Here is a 25,437-nt window from a genome sequence, read left to right as displayed (position 1 = left end):
AAATGCAAAACGCTCAGCTGTGTCTCCAATCAAAGCTCTGTAACTTCAGAGGTGATGTTCATATGTTGACTAATGGTTTTCTTTCATTTTTGATGTACTGCAGAATATTTGTATAAAATCCAGGCCAGGAAAATCTCCTTCATGTGTTTCTGTGTTTTGTCTTCAGCTACGTTGACACAAAGGCCTCTGCTGTGACGCTCACACCTTTGATAAAGTCTGGAGAGTGTCAGCTTCCTGTTTATAGATACAAAAATATGTAATGTTGTGAACTCTGGCCGCAGCGGCGCAAGAAAAAGGAGAATTACGGGAAGCACTCACAACAGGTAAAATCAAAATAACAAAGTAAAGTAGGATAAAATAAAAACCAACAAAAGAACAACACAATATACTTCCCCGTACTGTTACTGCTAACCTCTGTTAACCTAGTAACTCTTACCTTCTAACTGACAGCTGGTCAATAAACGAGCTCCATAAACGCTCCATATTCACCTTTACATGGAATATAAAGGGAAAAGAAGAAACACAGTGCTGTGTCAGCGTTAGACATATAGATATATCCTTGCTTTTAATACATTTGAAGGTGGGTGGGAGAGGTGCTTCTCCGCGTAGTCTACGGTCTCTTTGGGATCGCTAAAGCTTTTCCTCACATCACCATGGGTCACTAACAGCTTTGCAGGGTATAGCAGTCTGTACCTGACGCCGGTCATCCCACGTAGTCTTCCTCTCATATTTGCAAATGCGGCTCTGCGTTTCCAACAGAGGGAGGGAAATCTGGGAGGATGTTTATTTTAAAAACCCTTATACATCAGGTTCTTGTTCTCTGCAGCTTTCAGCAGAATTTCCTCACCAATGTGGTAGTAGTGCAATCTCAAGATGATGGGCCGAGGAAGATGACTTTGTTTGGGACGCTGGCGATTCACTCTATGTGCTCGATCGATGAGTGGCTTCTCCTGGAGAGATAGCGCCTCCGCCAACAGGTGTGAACCAACTCAGTCATCTTGGGTCCCTCTGTGCCTTCTGGTATTCCTGCAGTTCTTAAATGATTCCTCCTGGAGTGCCTCAAGAGCTCCACATCTCTCATCTAACTTCTTTACCTCCGCAGACAAACGCTCCACAGTGGCCTGGAGAGTGGCGATGGTGTCAGAGTGGTTCGAGGCACAGTCCTGCAGTTCAGTCAAAGTGTTATCATGCCTGGCCACGTCGCTTTTTATGTCCGAAATTGAGGGCTGGATGCTCTGGTTCAAGGATGATATCTCGCCTCCTATGGTGGTAGAAATCTCTAATATGCAAGTGTCCAGTGCTAGTTAGTTAGTTCTAGTTCTAGTGGTTAGTGGGGCTTTATTTGAGGATTCTAGTGTGTGTTACATTGTTGTCATATTGTTGAGTCGCAGAGCTGTACAGTGTTACAGTTTCTGTAGAGTCTGGTATAAGGAACTCAGATCCCTCTGTGAATAATGTTCACTGAAACTGATCTGTAGTTAATGAACTAGTCAGGATTTACACTAGAGAACGTTTCTGCCATTACATGGCCTGTATTTGTAGAGCGCTTTACTCGTCCCTGAGGACCCCAAAGTGCTTTTTTGCCCAAGGACACAACGACCGAGACTGTCCAAGCCGGGGCTCGAACCGGCAACCTTCCGATTACAAGACGAGCTGCCAACTCTTGAGCCACGATCGGCCCACATATTGTTGTCTTTTGTTGCAGACACCAAGTGTTGAGATCCTGTCTCAACCTCCTACATTCTTCCAGCAGGTTACACATTATTTTTTGTATTTGGAATCAAATATATGTGTCATTTGGGCCTAGTGCAGGGGTCAGCAACCTTTAACACCCAAAGAGCCTTTTGGACCCGGTTTCCACGCAAAGGGTCAGGGTTCGGGAAAACACTGGGAGCCGCAAATACTTTGTGACATCTAAAATGAAGATAACACTGTGTATATTGTTTTTACCTTTATGCTTTGTGTGAACAACTACAGTGTGTTGCTTATGAAATCCATGAAGTGCTACAGAGAAAATTACATTTGATTTATGTAATGAACACATTTTGAGCTCTTAAAGAAATATAACAAAGGAAAGCTGAACTACAATGATCCATGTAGCAAACACAAACTGTTATATCGCCTTTGGGCTTTGGAGCCTTGACCTGACTTTTAAAAAAAGCGCGTTCATGCAAACATCGTCGGGTCTGCCGTGATATGTTTACAAACGAGCATAAAACATGTTTAAAGCATTTGAAAATCTCTGTCTGAATTAAAACATCTAAAATGACCTGACTGCTGCTCTGGGGGTTTTGAAACCCTGCTATGGTTTTCATACAAGTCCAGGCAGACCCAAAAGTTTTTGCAGCAAATTTGCTTTCAAGAAGGTTTTTGTCTGTTTTGCTTTCAAGATCTCGATTTTCATTTCCTTGGTAGCTGTCTGAAAATCGGTAACAGCCCCTCTTTAAAGGCCTGTCTCTTTTTCCTTAAACAGGATTTGACACTTTTAGTGACCCATGGCTTATTGTTAGCGTAAATTTTAACGCGCTTACGGGGTATAATCATGTCTTTACAAAATACTGCACAGGAGCTAGTAACATCCACCAAAGCGTCGAGATCATCTCCACAAGACTGAAGACGGGGCTGTACGAAGTCACTTTATCTCTACAGGACTGTAAGCTGTCGTCTGTGAGGCGTGAGCGTGTTTGTTTGAACACAGTTCACGGTGGAGAACAGCTGCTGACATAATGTGGATCCAGGATCCATAACTGGCCTACCTGGGGCTGAAAGTCTCCATAAATGCAGGCGTTTCGGCGGCTACACCGGCTTCCACGAGTGTGACGCTTATTTTGAGAAAATAATAGAATATAAATGTATTTTTATATTCCAATATCACAATAATCTTCCAATGTAGAACTACAAGTTAAAAAAGAAGTAACATAAATCAAATCCACTTCAGCTAAATACTTCTCATTTATTTCCATCTTACATGCTGTGACTGCAGCCATTCCCACATCTCTGTGAATGGGACTCATGGACATGGATCAGTGGTTGTTGATCAATGGTCCTGAGAATCTGCATAATTAAGATGAAGGAACGGAGCTCCCAGCCCATCGTTCCTGCAGCTGCTTTCAGTCTTTATGCAAATGTCCTGTTTGTAAGACTGAAACCTGCAGCTGAGACTGAAGACGTCACCTGATGATGACGACACGTTTCTCCCACAAAACGCTGCGTCCAGATGAACAGAAGCAACAGACTCACTTTCCTGGATGATTGAGATGCATCAAGACTTCATTGTGTGTTACTTCTCATTCAGCACAGACACATTATTCCTGTTAGGTCATGTCAGCTGTCACTCAGTACAAGCACAACTGTGAACAACACAAACTTCTCTTCAATGTGTCACAGAAACACTAAGTGTGAGAGCCTGTATGACACACAGGACAGACTGTAAGCTCTGCTGGCTGCACAGCACTTTGTAGCAGTTTTCCAACATGTCCTCCACCCGTGATGTCAGTGGTGGGACCCCAGTCACAGCACTCAGCACCACCTCCTTTAAATGGATTTTATAGCAGTTCCTCCCGTTACTCGGTGCAACGCTTCTTAAATGTGTTTTTGCAGGATAAAACACAGCAGGTGGTGTAGAGAGGACGTCAGCTGACGGAGCAGAGGGAGGCAGACTGTGGATAAATGACAGAGTGAGAGGAGAGCAACCATGACAGAAGCACAGGTGTGGCAGATAGAAGTGGCTTTATAGACACTTATTGTCAGTCCTCGTGCATGCTGTGGAAATAAGTGTCTGTGTCATGAGGTGACATGTGAGCTTATCTTTGGTCAATAAAGCTGAACGACCAGTTTTCACTTTGCTTGTTACGCTTGTTTAGTGACGTCTGGGTTTCTGTGGAGCCCGAATTTTGATGAGTTCTGGTGAAATCATCTGAGATCATCTGAGCATCGGTGAAGAGTCAGCAGAGAAAGTGTGGGACAGAAGTTTGCTTTGGACACATGGACTGAAATCAAAAAGTAACAAACAGGATTTCCAATGAACAGTATGGAGAAGTGAAAGTACACAAAGGCTGTGCTGGAACACGTGTGTTACACTTTTTGACAGCTGAGAACAAAACACAATATTTTGCATCATCTCTGCAGTGTCTCTTCTTTCCTCTGCTGTTGTGCTTTTAGCTCCAAACTGTTTCAAATGGTTTGTCAGCAAGCTGACCTCTGACCTCTGCAGTACTAACTCCTGACCCGTACAAAGAGCGGGCGTTTCTGACCTTTGACCTGCAGCTGTATGTCTCTCAGTCTCAGTTCTTCTCTCCGTCACTGATGGAGCAGGTGTAGTTGCTGCTGACAGTCAGTCGTTTGTTTTCTCAGAGTGAGGCTGAAGTCTGAACTGTTCAGAGCATCAGGTCTCATCAACGTGCGCTGCTGTAACGCCGCTTTGTCCTCTGAGATCACCAGGTATGAAACCTGAGTGCTGACAGAGCAGCATGTTCCCCCTCATTCACCTCCACCACCACAGCCAAGGCATGCTGGGAAACTGAGGACACACAGACGGAGAACTGAAGTGTCTGCTGTGTGTTCATCTCAGAGTCCTCACAGGTGACACATTAGCTCCAGAACACCAAGCCAGGTGTTTGAAGCCTGACAGGGATTCTTCCCATCCAGAGGGAGGATTTAGCTGCACAACAATGAACATTAGTGTGTAGTTTAGAAACACAGACTGTGCCTGCACTGCATCTAGTGAAGAAAAGTGTTACTGCCAGAGAACGAGGCTCCTTTAAAGCAGCTGATATTAAGGTTGAAAAATCAACAATAAGCTGATGTAATCAACGTTTCACAAAATGGTCAGCAGCTAAAATCTGGAGCCGTTCTTTGGTGGTAATTAACAGTTTGTTCTTGTTAGCTAATTATGTCATTAAAGGTAGCAGCAGAAGCCTTGTGTTGAAAGCCCATTCACTCACACATTCACACAGTATGTGTGTGTCTGTGTTACACTGTGGACATCCCTTCTGTTGGAGCGCCATCTTGTGGCAGGTTTAAGAAATGTTCTTCTTGTAAATCCAAACTGATGCACCTCCATAGCAGACTGTGGAGGCTTTCAGTGACATGAAGACTTGATTTATACTGTCATATTCTCCTGTTACACAAAGGACAGCACGCTGAACATGGATGAACTGAAACTCCCAGCATCTGACTGAGGAAAAGCACAAATCATTCTCACACTGACTCCTGCTTGATTTTAGATTTGCTTTCAAATCCTCACACTTTCATATGAAGCACTAAATGGGCTCCAGACTGTTTATCTCAGCTTCCTGTCAAACACACTGCTGCTCACACCGAGGCTCAGTTTACTCCTCCAGCCTGGCTTAACCTGCTGTCTGTTAAAAACAGTCCCACACTCCTCTGTTTAATCCTTCTGATCAGACTCTTTGATTTTGTATTGTTTTTACCTGAAGTTGTGTTTTTGACATGGTTCTGTCTGTGAAATAAAGCTCACACACACACTGCTACAGTCCTTCATACACTTAGAAACGAAGCTGCTCCTTTCCTCAGTGCTGACACATAAAGAAGAGTTGCTTTTATATCCAACACGTCTCTGTTCCAGAAAACAGCTTCAGCAGCCTCTGAGTCTGAACTTGGAGTTGGTTATAAGCCACAGGCCTGTGTGCACAGCAATGAGGAAATATAATGCAGTAAGTGAAACATGGATGTGTGGAACAGATTATCCCAAAGGTTGATTCTGTTCATCTGGACGTTCTCAGTGAAACATTTGGTCTCTCGGTCAGGTGACTCCTTTAGTCTCAGCTGACTGCAGCTTTCCAAACCTTTGTCACTGGATCACTCACTTCATCTCCAACGTGTCCCTGACACAGACAGCTGGAGCCGTTACAGCAAAATCATTGATCATCGTTTTTAGAACATTAGCTGGTGTTGGTGGGCAGGCTAGCAGTGCTAATTGTTAGCACTAGTTCTGCTGCTCTCCCTTTGTCTCTGTTATTGTTGGTCTTTAGTGAACAATAGAAAGTGTCTTCATGAGACTGTTGCCTAATGTTCAAATGTAGATAACACCACCTGCACCAACCTGTTACACAGCACAACCCTCTGGTGTAGCTTTGGCTGGAGCACATATTGGCAGCTCCAGTGACATCACCACTCCATGGTGACATCATCTCTACAGACTGTGGCTGTTACATATCCTCACCTGGTAATAATAAGACTGTCCTCAGCTGCACACAGCTCCAAGATGAACAAACTGAAGTAAATACAAATTAGAGTTACCATAGATTGAAATCTTGTAATCAGAGCTAATTCTTAGTGAAACTCTCACAACATCATATCCTGATCCTGGGTTAGTGTCTCGGTCTCAGATCACAACATCAGCACAGGCTTGGCTTGGGTGAGGTATTGAGTGGTTCTTGTCCATGACAGCTGCAGGTACAGTGCCATCAGCCATGCTGCACCACATGTCTGCCCAGGAACATTAGTGTGGCTGAGTCTCATGTAAACATTGTGCTAAAGTGGTGGGAAAGTGGCTGCAAGCTGGCTGCACTGTGTCCAATACTCTCAGTATGATATCCACAAACCTCTGAGTGTCACAGAGTGGGCCTGTGCTCAGCTCACTGTGCCCCATTCAATTCTACTTGCATAGTTTTACAAGTAAAATTAAAAGTTGCTCAATGATAAGTTATTGTAGTAACAACTAAGTCCATGGTCATTATTTGTTAATAGTAGCTTAAAGCTTCTGCACCAATCATGGAGCAGCAGGTTTAGAGCATGTGGATCTACAAAAGTAAGTCCCAGTAAGATGGGCTGAGCCTTACATACTAGAAGAAACATGTCATTCCCAGCAGATGAAGCGCCCTTTAAAGCAGGATCTCACTTTAAACCTAAAGAACTTGCTATGAGCATGCAGTGCATTCATGGTTATTATTCATACGATTGTGGGGAGCTAATAAAGTGCAACTATCACATTACATTTTATTATTAAATTGTTGTTAACAATCCCTTCACTTCTGCTTATCTAATTCATGGTTGCAGGATGGCTGACAGCTTCCATTAGGCAGGAGGTAATGTCCATTCTGGCCACAGTGCAACCCACAATGTGTAACTGACACTATTATATTGCATTATGTCACATTGTTACATCTTTTTAATAAATGATGACAGTCAGCTGAATTTGCTGCCCCCTTGGTGGAGGACATCAGGATCAGCAGCTGCTGCTCCATCACAAACACCACAGAAGAAGAACAACACTGGATCAGATTATCTGGACGTGTTTGACAGGGACAGTGTTCATGTTCATGGACATCAGGACAAAAACAGACGATGGAAACCTGCCAGATTTGAGCTAAACTGCTCGTTTCCATGTGTAGTCCCTGGGAGGTCACATGACCAACAAAGACACACAAGCTGTGTCCCAAAACGTCGGCTGCATCCTCCGGAGGCCGCATTTGAAGGCCGATGACGTCACAGCCAGGCGACGAAGGCTGTCCCGATTCCTCGACTCCTTCAAATGCGTCCTTCATTCCCCCGAGTTTGAAGGATGGGTCGGGTGTGTCCTTCGTGGCCCACCATATCCCAGAATTCATAGCGCGGCCCAGCCAAATTTCAGCTGCCAACAATGGCGGCCGCTACTAAGTTTTAAAATTTAACGAGGGAGCACTACTTACTTACAATGAATTCCTTACACTATATAATTTTCCCGTCAGTGTTGGGGAATTCTCAATGGTGCTTGGTGCCATACCCTCAGGGACTTTAATGTTATATAAAAACACTGACAGCTCAATATCTGCCTCAGTCACTCTCCCTGATCCAGCTGAGTCAGCAGTGGGAAAAATCTGCTTTTCACAGGAACTTGGTAACAGCAATAAGAAAATACGTAGTTTATTCCAAGAAGATATCATGTCTCTCCCATATATAGAATATCTTACTGGAACCGACATGTTCCAGATATCACCTGGAAGACAGTCTGGATGATCCCATAAATATCTAATTGTGAACAAGGTGAAGGAAATCTCATATAAAATTCTTCATAAATGTGACCCAGCCAGTCACTATATGGTAACATTTAAAAGAGACATAAATACTAATTGAACTTTCTGTGGGGATCATCCAGAAACTGTGGCACATCTCTTTTGGTTCCTCTACACAGAGATTCTGGAAGAATTTAGCAGTTTTGTTATTGTCCATATTTTAAGGGAGTTTTCTTTACGATGGGAAATGTTTTATTCTGTTTCTTTAAGTTCCCCAGGAAGAATGATAAATGTTTTTTTATAAAAAATTTGTTAATACTTTTAGCTATTTTATATCCATGAATGTAAGTTTATTAATAAAACACCATATTTCTGCCTTTTTATAAGGATATGAATTGTACATACAATCAATTTCAGACTCAACCAACAAAAAGCCTCTCAGAACAATATTTATATGTTGATTTTTTTCGCCTACTCATATCATCATTTTTTACTCCTGGTTCTGTATGTTCATGTTCTGTTCTTTTGTAAACTTCATCTGTTTGTATGTTGTATACTCATTGTGTTTCAATAAAGTTCGATTTAAAAAAAGGTACGTTCTAAACGAAGCTTCAGACGTCACTGATCACGTGACTCTGGCCAAACGAATCAAGCCTCGACACGGTGCTTCTGAAGCAGCGCGTTGATCTTTCTGACACACGCACCGGAGCGTCAGCTTCAAGCGGACCATCACTACGTCTCACATCTAAAGGTGTCAAGGTAACTTTGAACTGAGTTCAGTCAATCTGGAGTTTTTCCAAGTTTTCTGTTGCTCTCTGTGAGAGAAGAGCGTTAAAGGCGGGGCTCTCCAGAGTCCAGCAAAACAGGAAACCACAGCTGGGTGTGTGTAAGTGTGCAAACCAATAGAATGCATCGTGGTGGGGGGGGTATCACGGGCAAGAAAAAAATAAAATAATCGGTCGTACCCATGCTTCCCCGACGTCATGCCAGCGCATATTGGGAAATTCGTAGGCACCGATCGGTTTTCTATCAGCCATTTGCTGGGAGTAAGGGCGCCCTCCGTTTGCGAGGTGCGCCTGCTGCTGGCGGCACAGGGAGGAGAGGGCGGGGCGGCGGGGAGTCTCTGGCTGGCTGGAGCGGCATCTAATAACCAACTCGCAAAACAAAATAAAAACAACAAACAGATATTATGATACAGACTTATAATCTGCACCCATGTTTTTTCTAAATTCTATAAAGTGAGCGCGAGAGCCCTCGGTGCGCCTGCGCGCTGCTGAAGTCAAAGTAAACTTTATTGTCATCTCCGCTACAGACAGTCCAGCATATAGAGAGACGAGACGACGAGGCTGCAGTTACAGCGGTGCAAGTAAACAAACAATAAATATAAGAAGAGTAAGAAAATAAATCTACACTTTAGGACTCGGGGTAAAGGATCAATAACAATTTAAATTTATAATTTACAGTTTGATGATTTAAAGTCTCACACAACCCGTCAAAAGGGGCGGGGCCGGCTGCTTCCAAGTAGAGCACATTTCATTTATAATGATGTAAATCCAAGCCCATCATGGATTCACGATCTGAATCCTGGGTTGTGTGAAATCCCAGAAATCAACCTTAGACAAAGTGAATCTGTGAACTAAGGTGTAGGTCTGTTAGGCAGGGCTGTGCAGAGAGGTTTAAAGGGGCGGGTGCTCAAAGTTAAAAAGGGGCACATTGAACCAGGCTGAATAACAACAACACACATTCATCAAGAATCTAATATGGGAAGGGCAGGGCTGTGTTGGTCTGAGACTGTAGACAGTAAAAAGTCCACAGGAGAGATGGTAGCTGATTAAACAAGTGTCATGAGATAATAACAAAATGCAAAGATTGGTGACAGCGCTTGGAACCATAAGGCAACAAAAAACTGTGAGAAATAATTTAGGCTCTGCCTGTGAATCACTCTTTGCTTCTCTTCTTCCTTCCATCGCATCATTTCATATATCACTCTCCACTTGCTGTCTATGTGAGAACAAGGCACAACTTGCTATTGCAATAAACTATAATCTAATTATCCACACCTAACAACTCTTGCACTTAATCTATAATAAAATGATGACAGAAAAATGTTATAGCCCTGCCTTTAGTAGCCTCACACAGCTCCTGCTGTTTCCTCCTCATGTCCTTACCAGCCATGTCTGCACAATGTTATATCATGAGTAATATTTTTTTTAAAAATCCATCTAAATAAAACACACACATGCACACACAGTGACACTTTAGACCTTCTTCAGAATACTGTCTATACTATGGGCATCATGGTGCTGATCCAGAATCCTTACATTATTATTTATTACTAGAGCTACAATAATAAAGCAAAGAGGAGGGGGAAGTAATAAATATGAAATAATGTATTTATGATGATTCCATTTGTTTCACTATCCACTCTGTGCAGGGCAAAGCTTATTACATGTTTAAACTGTAGAGATACAATCATTTTACTGCTGTAACATCCAAATTTTGTCTTATTTAAAATATAAATCTAATATAATCTGTTTCTTAATGTATGTTCTTTAAAAATGTTTTTAATATATTATAATTATAATAATGCATAATTATGTGGACATGCATATTAGATGGTTTTTTTAGTGAAATATAATCCCTCCAGAAAGGCAGGAAAAGCCCGGAAACTTACTTTAAAACTAAATATGTTTCTAAATACTTTAAAACTAAATATGTTCCCTAAAACGGTGACAGAGCTACAGACCCATGACAGCCTTACACAGGTAGCCAGCAGCTGTGACCAGCACTACTTGTGCAGTTAATAAAAGGACAGGTAATGTTTGTCGCGCTGTTGCACACACAGCACGCTCGTTTGTTTCAGTTCGTCAGTTGCAACAAGACAGCTTACCAACGTGTACGTAATAAGCCAATACTCCTGGGTGCTACACACTACAGTGTGCGCTGTACACCTACAGTGGGGCAAAAAAGTATTTAGTCAGCCACCGATTGTGCAAGTTCCCCCACTTAAAATGATGACAGAGGTCAGTAATTTGCACCAGAGGTACACTTCAACTGTGAGAGACAGAATGTGAAAAAAAAAATCCATGAATCCACATGGTAGGATTTGTAAAGAATTTATTCGTAAATCAGGGTGGAAAATAAGTATTTGGTCAATAACAAAAATACAACTCAATACTTTGTAACATAACCTTTGTTGGCAATAACAGAGGTCAAACGTTTACTATAGGTCTTTACCAGGTTTGCACACACAGTAGCTGGTATTTTGGCCCATTCCTCCATGCAGATCTTCTCGAGAGCAGTGATGTTTTGGGGCTGTCGCCGAGCAACACGGACTTTCAACTCCCGCCACAGATTTTCTATGGGGTTGAGGTCTGGAGACTGGCTAGGCCACTCCAGGACTTTCAAATGCTTCTTACGGAGCCACTCCTTTGTTGCCCGGGCGGTGTGTTTTGGATCATTGTCATGTTGGAAGACCCAGCCTCGTTTCATCTTCAAAGTTCTCACTGATGGAAGGAGGTTTTGGCTCAAAATCTCACGATAAATGGCCCCATTCATTCTGTCCTTAACACAGATCAGTCGTCCTGTCCCCTTGGCAGAAAAACAGCCCCATAGCATGATGTTTCCACCCCGGCTTCAGCAGCGGAACACGTCTGGCACTGCGGGACTTGATTCCCTGCCGTTGTAGTGCGTTACTGATGGTGACCTTTGTTACTTTGGTCCCAGCTCTCTGCAGGTCATTCACCAGGTCCCCCCGTGTGGTTCTGGGATCTTTGCTCACCGTTCTCATGATCATTTTGACCCCACGGGATGAGATCTTGCGTGGAGCCCCAGATCGAGGGAGATTATCAGTGGTCTTGTATGTCTTCCATTTTCTGATGATTGCTCCCACAGTTGATTTCTTCACACCAAGCTGCTTGCCTATTGTAGATTCACTCTTCCCAGTCTGGTGCAGGTCTACAATACTTTTCCTGGTGTCCTTCGAAAGCTCTTTGGTCTTGGCCATGGCGGAGTTTGGAGTCTGACTGTTTGAGGCTGTGGACAGGTGTCTTTTATACAGATGATGAGTTCAAACAGGTGCCATTCATACAGGTAACGAGTGGGGGACAGAAAAGCTTCTTACAGAAGACGTTACAGGTCTGTGAGAGCCAGAGATTTTCCATGTTTGAGGTGACCAAATACTTATTTTCCACCCTGATTTACCAATAAATTCTTTACAAATCCTACCATGTGAATTCATGGATTTTTTTTTCACATTCTGTCTCTCACAGTTGAAGTGTACCTCTGGTGCAAATTACTGACCTCTGTCATCATTTTAAGTGGGGGAACTTGCACAATCGGTGGCTGACTAAATACTTTTTTGCCCCACTGTACTTACTGGTTTTGTCGCATCAGTCTGTGTCTCTGAGTTAACTTGTGTTTCTCCTACAGCTCTGGACCGCTAAAAATGCGCGTGCTCTTTGTGAGCTCGTTCCCGGCTCGTAACCAGCGCGTTCTGCCGTCAAGGGCGATCATTGGTTAAATGTGATCATGTGACTGATGCAAGCCAGATCCTTTTATTTAGCAAAACTGTGATTAATAGTTAAATATTATTGTTGAGGGGCACAGACAGGACTCCGCACGCACACACACATAAAAAAACAAAACAAAAAACAATTTAAAAAAAAAAAGTTGCCTCAACAAAAGGGCACCTTGGGCACCCATCAGGAAAGGCCCCTCTAGCCCCCCCCTCTGCACGTGCCTGCTGTTAGGTTAATTGTGCTGATCCTCGGGTTGGGGGATTTGCATTTGTACTGGAGCGCAAAATTCAAACCAATGGAAGATGGACAACAAAAGTTCAAAGCCATCAGGTGCTCAGGTTAGAAAAAAGAGAAAAGATGCAGGTAAGCAGACGTGTGATTGGATAATGGCAGGTCATCCTGAACCAATCAGACTAAACTCCAAACAATACATTACACTCTAAGAACTAAAACTGATAATTACTTAAATATTTTGGTGCAACACTTTTACACTGAGTAAATGCAAAAACAATCACATCTCTTAAATACACCTTATTAATTGAGTAAATCCAACTAAAATGGAATAAGTTGTTATGAACAATTAAAGATGTTACAGTAACATACAAAATTGAGTAAATACAATTGAAAATGTAAGTTAAAACAACAGTAACCAAAAGTTCAAAGTACATAAAATATTAATTAGGAAATGCTGAAATGCTTGGCACATTTAACCTACACCATTACAATTATTTGTTTTTAAATAATGGTTCAATTTACTTAATATTTTTAAGTTAACTTAAGCAAAAACGTTAATTACAATTAAGTTTATTTTATACACACACACACACACACACACACACACACACACACACAGGAAAAAAGAACCACGTCAGTTCAACATTGTTCACAATGATTTATTTTAAACAGTTTTTTTGTGAATCACACATTTAGCAGATTCCTTCTCTGAACACAGTGAGCTGAAATCTGTTCTACATTCAGTAGATAAAACTTGGATAAAATTTCAGTCACAACAGCCTTATATAATAAAATTGCATCCAAATTGGCATGCTTGATAAAACTCTGTAAAACTGGCATATTGATGCTAACAACAAGAAAAATGTACCTGCCATACAAAGAATAAAAGTGGCTCAAGTGAACGCAGTGCTTTACCTTTTCAGAAAAGGTCAAATGACAAAAATAAAATTAAGATCCCAAAAAAATATTAATCCTGAAAAAAAAACAAAAAAACATTTGCACTGTGACATAGTTTTTGAACATCTTATTTTGATTCCAAAAAATTGGGAAGATTATAACTAAAGAGTGACCAAAAAACATCCATAATTTAAATAAAAAGGTTTCAAAAAGGATTGCGCTAAAAAAAAAAAAAAAAAAAAAAAAAACCATACAGAAGATACTCTCCCATTTACACCTTAATGTGAATCTGGAAAGTTAATACAAAAACACAGTTTATGGTACAAACATTATTTATGAACAGGAATGTCAAAACAATGTAATGTCGCAACTGAACCTTTTGATGAGCATTACATGTCACTTAACAAGTCTAACACTTTAAGAACAGCCCTGTGAAATTTTGTCTACAATGAACAGAGGTCATTTTTCAGTCTTTGAACCTTGACAGAAAGGTTTCCTGGATCCAGCTCCATGAACACTTTTTGAAATGCTTCAAATGTGCATTTGAAATTCTTGGGGTATTTCAGATCCAGAGCATAGCACAGTCCCAAAAGATATCAACAGGCTTTGCTCAGATTCCCAAGTTTGCCCAGAACAGTAACGCCTTCAATAACAATACCCACATCAGTAGGTTCGCCTGACCTGTCTTGATTCTGCAGCAGGTAAATCTTCATCACCTCCTCAGCCAAAGCCTCTTCAACAAAGACAGCATCAGCACCGTCCTTTAAAAAGAGAAACAACTATTTTAAGCTCACATATTTCCAAACATTGAAACAAAAAGTTTCATTTGTATGACATCACCGGTACTCATAATATGTAGACACTGTGCTCCAAAATCTTATAGCAATAGCAAATGCTATTCTTTTGTATGCTTTGAAGTGTTTTTTTCCCTTCTTTAGAACAGTATCTTAAAACTTTTCTATGATCTCACAAGCTAAAATAAACTACTACTAAAACAGATTTATTGCACCAACCTCAAAGGTTTTGATTAAGGCACTTGGATCCTCTCCCAGATGGTCAATGAGACATCTGATGATGACTTCTCGTTTTTTCTCGATGGAATTTCCACTCTGTAAAACAGGAAGTCTCAACTGAGGCAAAATTTGCACATTTAAAGCATGACTTACCATTTCTAGCTTTAACATAACTATTTTTTTTCTGTTGTTGACCTGTTTTCACACCCACCATCAAGGTAAGAACACCTGTGGAACTAAAATATTGAACAGAAACCTAAGAAAAGCCGTTTTTAGTGGAAGGGCCTCTTCAATGCTGTGTTGGAACGTTTTTGTGGTTAGAAAATGCAATCTTCCTTACCTGAAGCAGAAGGTTTAACTGTGCCCTGTGGCGTTGTCCAGCAGCAGCTTTCTTGGCTTGAAACAAGGACAGGAGTTTGGATGAATACAAGTCCAACGATGACATGAACTTTGGTTCAAGGTTCAGGGTCGTGATCCTATGAAACTCTGCACTGACCTGGATGGGAGAGGACAAAAAATCTGAAGGCCAAAATTCTGATTCAATCAAAAAAAAAAAAATCTACCATTTTTTGCAACCTGGACCTTATTTTCTAACATGCAAAAGATTAATTTACGCATCCAGACATAAATCCATATAAGTGGAGTTGTTCAGTATGCAGACTAAAACCTTAACATAAAGTATTATCTTCCACTAAGCTTCTAAATGTTATGTTATGAATTGCTTGCACTATTTCCCTGTGAGATTGTATAATCTTGGAGGGAAGAGGCGGAGCCAGGTTGCCCAGGCAGCGATGCGAGAGGAACATACCGCTGAAGTGGTGCACATATTCAGAATCGTGTCAGCGGCTTTACAGAGAAAGCCTTTCAGCTCCTCTGGCAGCTCTGCTTCCTCCACCTTCCTGGAGATGACAAACGCTAGCAAGGCAGTGTTGTTAGTCACTGCAGCTGACTGAACAGTGCATTGATGTGCACGATCAGTGAACCTTGCTATCAGCTGGTCAAGTTTGGCGGGATGGGCCGGTCGCTGTCCAACGACCTTGGTCATTTTGGTGCCGAAAACTGAAGCGAGGCTCGGCTCTAGAGGGGGAACAGGCGGAAAACTCCGGTCTGTGAAGCCCTAGGTAGAGACCGGCGCTCTAATCTTCGCTGGCTCTGCTGCTGCCTCAGAGAGGTAGGTCATCACCGCCGGGAACTGAGGCCAGATGGGATCTGGGCAATGAGAGTGAGCGGAGCCATACCTTCCCGCCAGATCATCAGATGGGGGTGGAGCAGGCTGAGGGACGGGAAGTCCCTTCTCACCAGCTGCCTCCTGGATGATGCCAGGCAGATCCAGGAGCAGCGCACCAACAACTGGGAGCAGCGTCCTCGCCGACATATGAAGGCCAGGGGTGGATGAGCGTCCGCTCATCCACCTCCCTTCTGTCGCCAGGCTGCCCAGCTGGGAGGCAGTGGAGCTGCCACCACTGCCGTTTACCTCACGGTGGGTGGAATCATCCAATTCCGGCCCACCATCGAAGAACTCGATGGCTTCTTCCAGCGAATACCTCTATTAGCGGGAACGCCTCCTCAGCATCAGCCTTCGCTGCTTTTCCTCTGGCGGGAGGATCTAACAGGAGCGGCAATAGGATTAAGGTGTGAGGGCGAGGTCCGCATGGTGAGGACCGAGGCAGCCCACACAGACGGCATGTCGGTCACACGACATGATGTAGCCGGTCTGGCAGGATGGACACAGACGAATGATCTTGCTGGACATCTTCTGGCTGGCTGAAGAAAAACGGTAGAGCCGATTTCCTGGTCTCACCGTAACTTATACTAGACCAGGGTGAGGCCCACACAGCAGGTGGGCGTGGACTAAAATACTTCAGTGCTGCGCGCACAAGGGGAATACCCACTTAAAGGGCTGCGCCAAACTCATGGTGACACTGGATGACAGACCATGAACTCATCGATATATTTGCCGAACTGAAAAATTCTCAAAATTTAGATTTGGCATTTGTATGACTAAAATAACCCACCACAAAACCAGTATAAATATTTAGGTGGTATCACCATCCACTACTCAGCTTGTATAAAACAATATCATATCCTTCCAAAATTTAACACATCAAGTCCTCTGAGTAAAATTACCTGCTTTACTTTGTAGTTGATGCAGATTTTTTTCTCCTGGTGGTGAAGATGGTGCTGAAAAAATACAAATCAAAACTTTATCATTACAAAACATGTCACTGAGTAATCTGCCATAACACCAATCTCTTATAAGAAAGTTTAGCTTGGATTGAAATAAACATTTATTTATGTAAATTGGGAGTAACTAGGCAAGGCAAGGCAAATTTATTTGTATAGCACAATTCAACAACAAGGTGATTCAAAGTGCTTTACAGAGAAACAAAAACAAATAAAAAGCATGATTTAAAATTGATTAAAGCAAGCAAACAAACAAACTAACAAACAAAACAGTATATAAAATCAAAACATAAAATCACAACAGTAGATAAAATCAGTAGTTAAATGTAAGTTTTGAAATTTAAGCTTAAAAGTGTGGATTTGGTGCTTTATTCAAATGCAGCAGAGAATAGGTGAGTCTTCAACCTGGATTTAAATAAACTGCGTGTTTCTGGAACTATACTATACTAACTATATACTAACTATACTGGAAATGATGGCACTTTTGGCTTGACCAAAAGGACCAAAGCTTTTTTTTTTCATTATTTTCTGGGATCTGAAAGGAAGTAGGGCCCCCAGTCTAAATTTACTTAAGGCCCCATAGTACTTTGGACCGGCCCTGGATGAGGTAATCTGCTGACCCGGGCGGTCCTGTCAGCGTTCTCTCAAAAACTGGCCCTGTTCGGGACAAAGCTGAAAGCAGCGTCTTATATGCTCTGAAAGACCCCACATAGAACAAGAAAGCTAAGCAGCATGGTTGCTGCTATGAACTGTTCCGCGGGCAGGTCTTCTTAGTTACCAAAGCCATTGATGACGTCTGTTCATCTCCTGAACAACCTGACAGAGTGAGTCAGGCCGCGTGACTACTGCAGCTCCCGCACCGCGACTCAACAGGGCCATTTTCTAGAAATGTCTGAGCACACCTGCTTCCACGTGGTTCCTAAAATGCCCCCGATTAAACGGTCAGGTCGCTGGTACCGGGACATTCCGGTCAAATTACCCGGAACGCAGATAGCGACTCAGAACGTAAAAGGATAAAAGGGCGCGGTTTCCCGCCGCCTTTACTGGAAGACGGGTTGAAAACTTAAATTAACGTGCACAAACACGCCACCAAGTGAGCCACCATGACAAACGCTTTCTTCAGAACATGTTATAAAAGAACGGTGTGGATAAAGACAGCTAATGTAAGAATTGGTCACTTACCTGAAAACGTTACCAAGTCTGCAGTGGATGTGTGTCTGTCTCGTTCAACGTGCAGAAAATCTCCCATGAGGCCATGCTCCTCGCGTGCGGTACATGCCAAAGGTCATTAGTCTTACTCAAAGTTTTAAGTTAGTATTGGGGGACCAAATTATATTGATTTTGAACCATTGATAATTAAAGTTAAAGACAATGATAAGTATGAATACCAGTGTCTCAGTTATTTTGAGTACTTTCTATGAGATATATTGAGTAGATTTAAATAATGCACCCTGTGTTTCAAATACAGAATTTTTTCTTTTAAATAAACTTGAACAAAAGAGCTCAGTTCAACTCAAAAACTGGTGTTGAAAATTTAAGCATTCTTTTCAGTATTTTCAACTCAAGATAACACTTTTGTGATTTTCAGAGATTTAATCAAGGTCATCTAACTTAGAATTATAATGATATTTACTAAGCCCCTGAATAATTTTTTAGGGTGTATGTTACAGATTTTAATATTAATTAGTCATTGTTACTTGTTGATTTGTCCTTTTCTCATTGTGTGACGAATTATGACGACTGTTTGGTAGCTGTTATTGTCTCTCTCTCTCTCTTCATGTGTGTTTCTCTGGTGAAACAATAGTTTTGTGTTAATGTTAGGGCTGCACGATTTTGCATAAAATGAGAATCACGATTTTTTGGCTTAGAATTGAGATCATGATTCTCTCATAACAATAAATAAACATAAAACAACAAATGTCTCACGTTTTGTTGTTGCAGCAAAATGTTGTCCTGCTTGAAATTCCGTCTCCACCGTTGCTCGACGCTGCGTGTACAGAGCAGGTAGTGCAACAATAGAAAAATAGTTGCAGGACGGCACTGTGTAGCGTTTGTCTAGGGTGTTGATCGTTTTCCTAAATCCCTCGTTTTGCACAGTGTTGATGGAGCCATATCTTTGGTCAGGTGATAAGTGATAGCCTCCGTAATGTCTTTGTGCCTGCGGGAGTTCGACGTGTATAGGGAAGCGCTGTATAAGGTTCCCGTTATTGATGTTTGGGTGGTTGACCGGGACGGATTTTCTCCTGTCACTTTCTCGTCATCCCTGACGTGCTCTCCGTTGTTGTTTCCCTGCTAATTTTAGCATCACACGGCACAGCTTCTGTATCACGTGGTATAAGGCTCCGCCCTTGTCATTTGTTGAGCAGGAAGAGTGAGCGCTTGTTTTCATGCAGAGTACGTCCCGGATCAAAATGTGAAGTTTTACAAATCACCACTTCTTTAGTGAATATCATTTCAGTCTCAGACAATCTCGTTTCTCTTACAGAGGTTGAATGCACCTTCTGCGGATGGCGGTACCACACAGTGTGCGTGGACTTCCCCTGCACAGAAGGCAACTACAAATGCTGTGAATGCTAAATAAACAGAAACAAATGATCCCTGTTGTCTTTGCTTGATGATTGGTTTGAGTCTTGACAATCCACATTGCTGGCGTTGCATCTTTCAATGCCAGCAATGGCAGGTATCAGTGCTCAAAGCTTTTGTGTTTGTTTCCAACAAGTTGCCCACCTCGGGAAACAAAAATGTGTTCTTTTACTTGTCAGATGAACATATGAGACACTTTGACTCTTCAGTGCAGTGTGGAGCCTAACAAAGATCTGTTTTGTGTCCCAGCTGATCAGCAGGAGGAGGAGAGTCTGACGGAGCAGCAGAGGAACATTTTCAGCTACTTGGACTCAGCTCAGCCACTACAGAGGAAACAATGAGCTCAACACAGAAGGTGACAGACAGAGCAGGACCATATGACCAAAGATATTTATCACCATATACATTTGAACATTTGCCATAACGATGTAGCTGACGATAGAATTGACACCAGACAAAATACTTTACAGCTGCACAACTTTATTAAAAAGCCATCAATGTATTTTCACTGAAACAAGCAGCTGTTGTTTATGTGCATTAAAGTTATATAAAAATGTAACAGTGCAAATGCAAATTCCTCGCTGACAGTTTAACCAAAAGGCGTTTCCAGTGGAAACTGGCCGACACATCCTGAGCATAACCATGTATAATATCCACTAAACTTCAGAAGAGGTTATACAGTCGTGGCCAAAAGGTTTGAGAATTGCATAAATATTGGAACCGGGAGAAGTTGCTGCTTAAGTTTTTATAATAGCATTTTGCCTGCACTCCAGAATGTTATGAGGAGTGATCAGATGAACTGCATCGTCCTTCTTTGCCATGAAAACGAACTTAATCCCCAAAAAGCCTTACCGCTGCATTTCATTGCTGTCATCAAAGGACCTGCTGAGACCATTTCAGTGATCGTCTTCTTAACTCAGGTGAGAATGTTGGCGAGCACGAGGCTGGAGATCATCATGGCTGTATCCCGATTCAGGTTCTGCAGCTTTAAAGTCCTCAAGGGTACTCAAAGACCGCTAAGGCCGAAGTGCGAGGCTCGTAGGCTCGTGAAATGGGACGTCTAGCCTCCGTCGCGCTGCCCAGGTTGCCTAGCAACCATGATACTAACAGCTGGAAACGTTTCATACAGCTTTGTTTGACAGAAATGAAGGAGAACATATTTAGTTCATTTGTTTCTACATGAGCTCTGTGTGATTTGATGAGTATCTGAGGCTGAGACCACAGGACTGTGAAACATGATTGTTGGGCTTCATTTCTGTGCTGAACAGTCGTTTAAGATTAGCTGTAAATAACAATTAGCTGATGTTGTTCATGAGACTAAAGTCATCTCACTGTGGTAATGTAAATATAATATGGCCAATATTATAGTTATTATATTAATCACTTCACTCACAGACAAGTATCTGTGACAGTGTGTATACAGATGTATCATATATAAGAGACAAATATTGTTTATTTAATATGTTGTTACTAAATTTGGCTCATTGCTTACATATATGTGTAAAAAGCAAATGTAGGAGCTGTGATAACTGTGTCTGATAGAATGAAGAGTAGACTGATATATGAAATATTCCTTTATTGGGTGAGAAAATCAGACCATGTCATAACTGCTGTAAGTCACACAGAATAGATATCAGAGCCTTAAACAGGCTGACGTCTGCTAAATGGGTCAAACTGGGCAGAAAGTCTACAAACACATAACATCCTTATAGAATATGATGTAACACTATAGATCAACTTAGCTCAGAATATATAAAGCATATAAACAGTTACAGCAATATGATGCAACAAACACAGCAGCTACTGATCCAAAATACTCAAAGCTTCATAGAACTGAAACCAACATTTATTTTAGCTCCATCCTGCTGCTGATACAGACTTTAGGTTTCTGAACATTAAACTTGTTGCTGCCTTTCATAGTGTGTAACTTGAAGGCCCTGAGTACTCTGAGTACTTTCTCCCACACTGGAAACACTGGGATGATCACATTATTTGAACATTACCTTTTTTTTTTTTTTTTTTTTTTTTTTTTTTGCCTGTCCCGTTTGGCTCTTTTGCCATCAGAATTGTTGTCTAAAGGCAAAAAAAGATGCCCAACGGATTTACTTTACCAAACTGACCATCCCAGCCTTGCCGTAATGGTCCATTTGATTCACCTTTTATTGTTTATTTTATTTTCACTTACTGAATACGGGACAGACTTGACTGGGGGAAAGAAGGGGAGAAAGAAAGAGGGAAAGAGAAACAGCTGAGAAGAGGGACGGGGGAGAAGGGCAAAAGACAAAAACCAACAGAACGGTCAGAGAAAAAAAATGCATATATCAATCACCTGGATCACCTGCTGAGAAAGAAAAAAGAAAGCAAGCAGAAGAGAACAAGAGTAATAGAATAAACAACATCACAATGATATATGGGAATATGACAGTAAATACTAAATGTTAAACATTATTGTGCAGCACATAAGATCAACAGAACACAGTGTGCTTTGAGGTAGGAGCCAAAAAGGGTGTAGTTTGTGGGTGTGATCACCCGTGTGTACACCTGTGAGCATGGACGCGCTTGTTTTTTGTTTTTTTTAAAAGGTTCCTTCATGTAATAATCTGCTAGAGGGTGTGGGGGGGCCACAGCCCCGTCCTCCAGGGCGTGAAGCAGGTGTGGAGGAGATCAAAACTCCAGACATCCAGAGGCCCGCAGAACACAAGAGACCAAGGAAGACCAACAGAGGGGCAGCTGCGCCACTGTCCCGGAAAGAGCTGAGGAGAGTCCCAGATGAGGGCTCACTCAGCAGCCGCGGAGCAGAAACACTGGGATGATCACATTATTTGAACATTACCTAATAAGACTGATTCAGCACAGACAGTTATGTTAAACTTTCCTAGCAGTCCTTCACAAACAGGGAACAGTCTGTCTATTCTCTCCATCTGTCAGCTGCTGCTGGCTCTTCCTCCTCCTCTTCCTCACACACTGCTGAGTTTGTCCTGGTGGATCATCAGGGCTGCAAAGCCTCACAGATGATGTGCAGCAGTGGGTCCCTCAGTCTGTCCTCACTCTGGACACTTGCAGTCGTCACACATGGAAATCAAATGTGTGATAAGCTGCAGGATTCAAACACAAGTGTAACTTATAAACACATGTTCATACTTTTATTCCACAATCAGAGAGAAAGAAACAGAGAGAGAGTGCAGGACAGACAGACAGGTGACAGTCTCAGGTGTACACACTGCTACACAACAGCACCAGAGAAGCAGGATTTAGTGTTTGTGTTATTACGAGTGTAAACAAGAAGAGTTCCAGATGGTGCAGTGGACACATGTGTGACTGCTGTGATTAAAGCATCTTTCTTTCAGCTTAACGAGTGAACCGTCAGCTCGTTCAAACACACGTTAAAGTGCGTTTGGCTCGACACCACCGAACAGAGGCAGCAATATAACACAGCTAACATTAACAGTGCAGTGAATCCTGCTTGTGCCGTGATGTTCAGGACTGCAAACCGAGCAGCATCACTGACTTTCAGCTTGTTGTGTTTGTGGATATATGACTGACTTTAATTATCCACAAAATCATCACATTCTCTGTCAGATGAAGGTCGACTATTGAACGACGTATATTTTAAAGGCTTTAAAACCAAGTTAACGCTGAAAGTACAAACATCACTAATGTCACATAACTCTGCCGACAAGGCATAGCTATGGCTATGAAATGCTCTTTGTGTATCACTTCTTCATTATGAAAGATGTCATTAATGCACTAGTAATGTCTCATCTGGAGTATTGTTCAATCATTTGGTCAGCAGCTAATAAGACAGATCTTAACAGACTTCAGTTAGTCCAGAATAAGGCGTCCAGATTAGTGTGAAGATGTTCATACTATACTAATATTGATAACATGCATAATAACCTTTCTTGGCTTCCTGTACAGGCTAAAATATTCTCTGGCTTACTTGTAGTTCTAAAGAAAGCAATTCTGTTAAACACACCACATTTATTCTGCTCAGCTGCAGTATCCAGATGAAATACATCATCATATTACACAGTTTTCAACAAGCTGCAATTTAGTAAATGCTCGAGTTAAAAGTAACGTTTTGTAAAACTGTTACATTTAGAGCAACTTTTAAGTGGAATAAGTTGCCTTAAAAAATTAGAGAATTATTCAAAACTTCAATGAACACTTAAAAGCCGATTTACAGAGCTTTTAGTTGTTGTAAATATTGTAAGACATGATTTGTTTTTGAAATTTGTGTAATGTGCCTCAATGTTATTGATATTATTATTATTATTATTGATTGCTTATATTTGAACAATTGTGAAACCTCACTGTGGATGTAAGAGTGAAATTATGTGGATATCTTGAATCCACTTTATTGTGTAATATTTTATGTGACTATTTGACGGAAGACGAGCAACATCTGTTGTGGAAGCTAACGGGGTTCCTTTAGAATAAACAAACATAGGATTTATTATCACTGAATAATTCTGTATAAATCTATACAAATTATAGAAATATGTAATAGGAACCAACAAAATAATCTAAATTATAAAATAGTGTGTGTGTGTGTGTGTGTGTGTGTGTGTGTGTGTGTGTGTGTGTGTGTGTGTGTGTGTGTGTGTGTGCATGATTTTAGTGTTTGAACAGTCATGAATTATCTTTAACAGCAGGTTGGATGTAATGTGTTAGAACTACCAGCAGGTGGGGATAAGAGACCTTTAAGGTGTTTGGTGCCACGCTCCACCTTCAGGTTTAAAACTAGTGTTAATGGAGTTTGAAGGTTGAGTTTGTTCCACGACTGCATTTCACTCACTGCCTCTGTTTGTATCTCTGTCACTGCAGGACCAACATGGAGCCAGAAGTCAGCGCTCTCAGGAGGCCGACAAACCTCACAGAAGAAAGGGAGAGAAAAAACACAACTGTGACGAGTGTGGGAAGGGTTTTACTGTGAGGGCTAAACTAAAACAGCATCAGGTCATCCACACTGGAGAGAGACCGTTCAGCTGTGACTTGTGTGGAAAGTCTTTTTCCAGGAAGGGTTACCTAAAAAAACACCAACTCATCCACAGTGGAGTTAAAGCGTACAGCTGTGATCAGTGTGGCAGAGCTTTTACTCACAGTAGCCACTTACAGAGTCATCTAGTTACCCACTCTGGAATTAAGGCATACAGCTGTGACATCTGTGGAAAAACTTTCAGCCAGAGAGAGAGCCGAAATACACACCTACGCATTCACAACAGACATGATGTGTACTGCTGTGAACAGTGTGGCAAAGAGTTTATAACTCACACAGACTTACAACGACACATGTTTACCCACACTGAGGAGAGACCTTATCAATGTGACCTGTGTGAGAAGACTTTTAAATCTCCACATGACCTGAGACGACACCAACAGATCCACACCAGAAAGAGACTCTACAAGTGCAGCTACTGTGAGGTATGTATTTATATTGTTATCTTGTCATTTTAGCCTGACTGTTTGGAACAACTCTGCTCATTAAACTGTGTTAGCATGTTAGCAATTCTACTGCATGGAAAAGCAGCTCTGAGTGATTATTCAGATTTTCCTTTCAGTTATGATTTTAGTATTACTGTAGTATTATGGTGGTAGTATTGTAGTTATTGCAGCCCAGTAAACTGAGTGTGTTAACTGAAACAGTCAAATGTAGTTGGACGTCTGCAGAGATGCTCTTTATTTCAGGCGACGTTCAGGATACAAATGTTGAAGGACTGACTTACACTGTCTTTGTGTCTTTGTTTAGAAGCAGAGCGACACAGATGGATCCAGTTCTCAACCCTGTCATCACTGTGGTGGTGGGAAAGACTTTCATTGTGACCTCTGTGGAAAAACTTTCAGTTGGCAAGCTGCCCTTAATACACATCAACGTAGACACACTGGAGACAAACTGAAATACTGCAAAGAATGTGGGAGAAGCTTCACCACACCAAGTGATTTAAAACAACATGACCTGATTCACAGTGGGGTTAAAAAGCACCTCTGTGATCAGTGTGGGTCATCCTTCACCACTGAAAGTCACCTTAAATCACACAAAGGAGTCCACAC

At 41.8% G+C, this 25,437-nt stretch overlaps 3 long non-coding RNA genes across 3 annotated transcripts; 1 reads left to right on the top strand and 2 right to left on the bottom strand.

Moving 5' to 3' along the window:
• Positions 1-13,893: 13,893 nt before the first annotated feature.
• Positions 13,894-17,257, bottom strand: LOC143420742 (uncharacterized). The gene is made up of 4 exons (XR_013100447.1): positions 16,747-17,257; positions 14,960-15,115; positions 14,620-14,715; positions 13,894-14,367 (listed from the first exon to the last, which is right to left on the bottom strand). It is a non-coding gene; the product is annotated as an uncharacterized LOC143420742 (long non-coding RNA).
• Positions 17,258-19,642: 2,385 nt separating this feature from the next.
• LOC143420741 (uncharacterized) lies at positions 19,643-25,387 on the top strand. The gene is made up of 3 exons (XR_013100446.1): positions 19,643-19,741; positions 24,214-24,810; positions 25,136-25,387. It is a non-coding gene; the product is annotated as an uncharacterized LOC143420741 (long non-coding RNA).
• LOC143413503 (uncharacterized) lies at positions 20,931-22,477 on the bottom strand. Its single transcript, XR_013094111.1, has 2 exons — positions 22,220-22,477; positions 20,931-21,389 (listed from the first exon to the last, which is right to left on the bottom strand). It is a non-coding gene; the product is annotated as an uncharacterized LOC143413503 (long non-coding RNA).
• Positions 25,388-25,437: the final 50 nt, after the last annotated feature.

The sequence above is a fragment of the Maylandia zebra genome, linkage group LG2, assembly GCF_041146795.1.
Source record: "Maylandia zebra isolate NMK-2024a linkage group LG2, Mzebra_GT3a, whole genome shotgun sequence".
In the NCBI taxonomy this organism is placed as follows: domain Eukaryota; kingdom Metazoa; phylum Chordata; class Actinopteri; order Cichliformes; family Cichlidae; genus Maylandia; species Maylandia zebra.
This window is presented reverse-complemented; position numbering and strand designations above follow the sequence as displayed.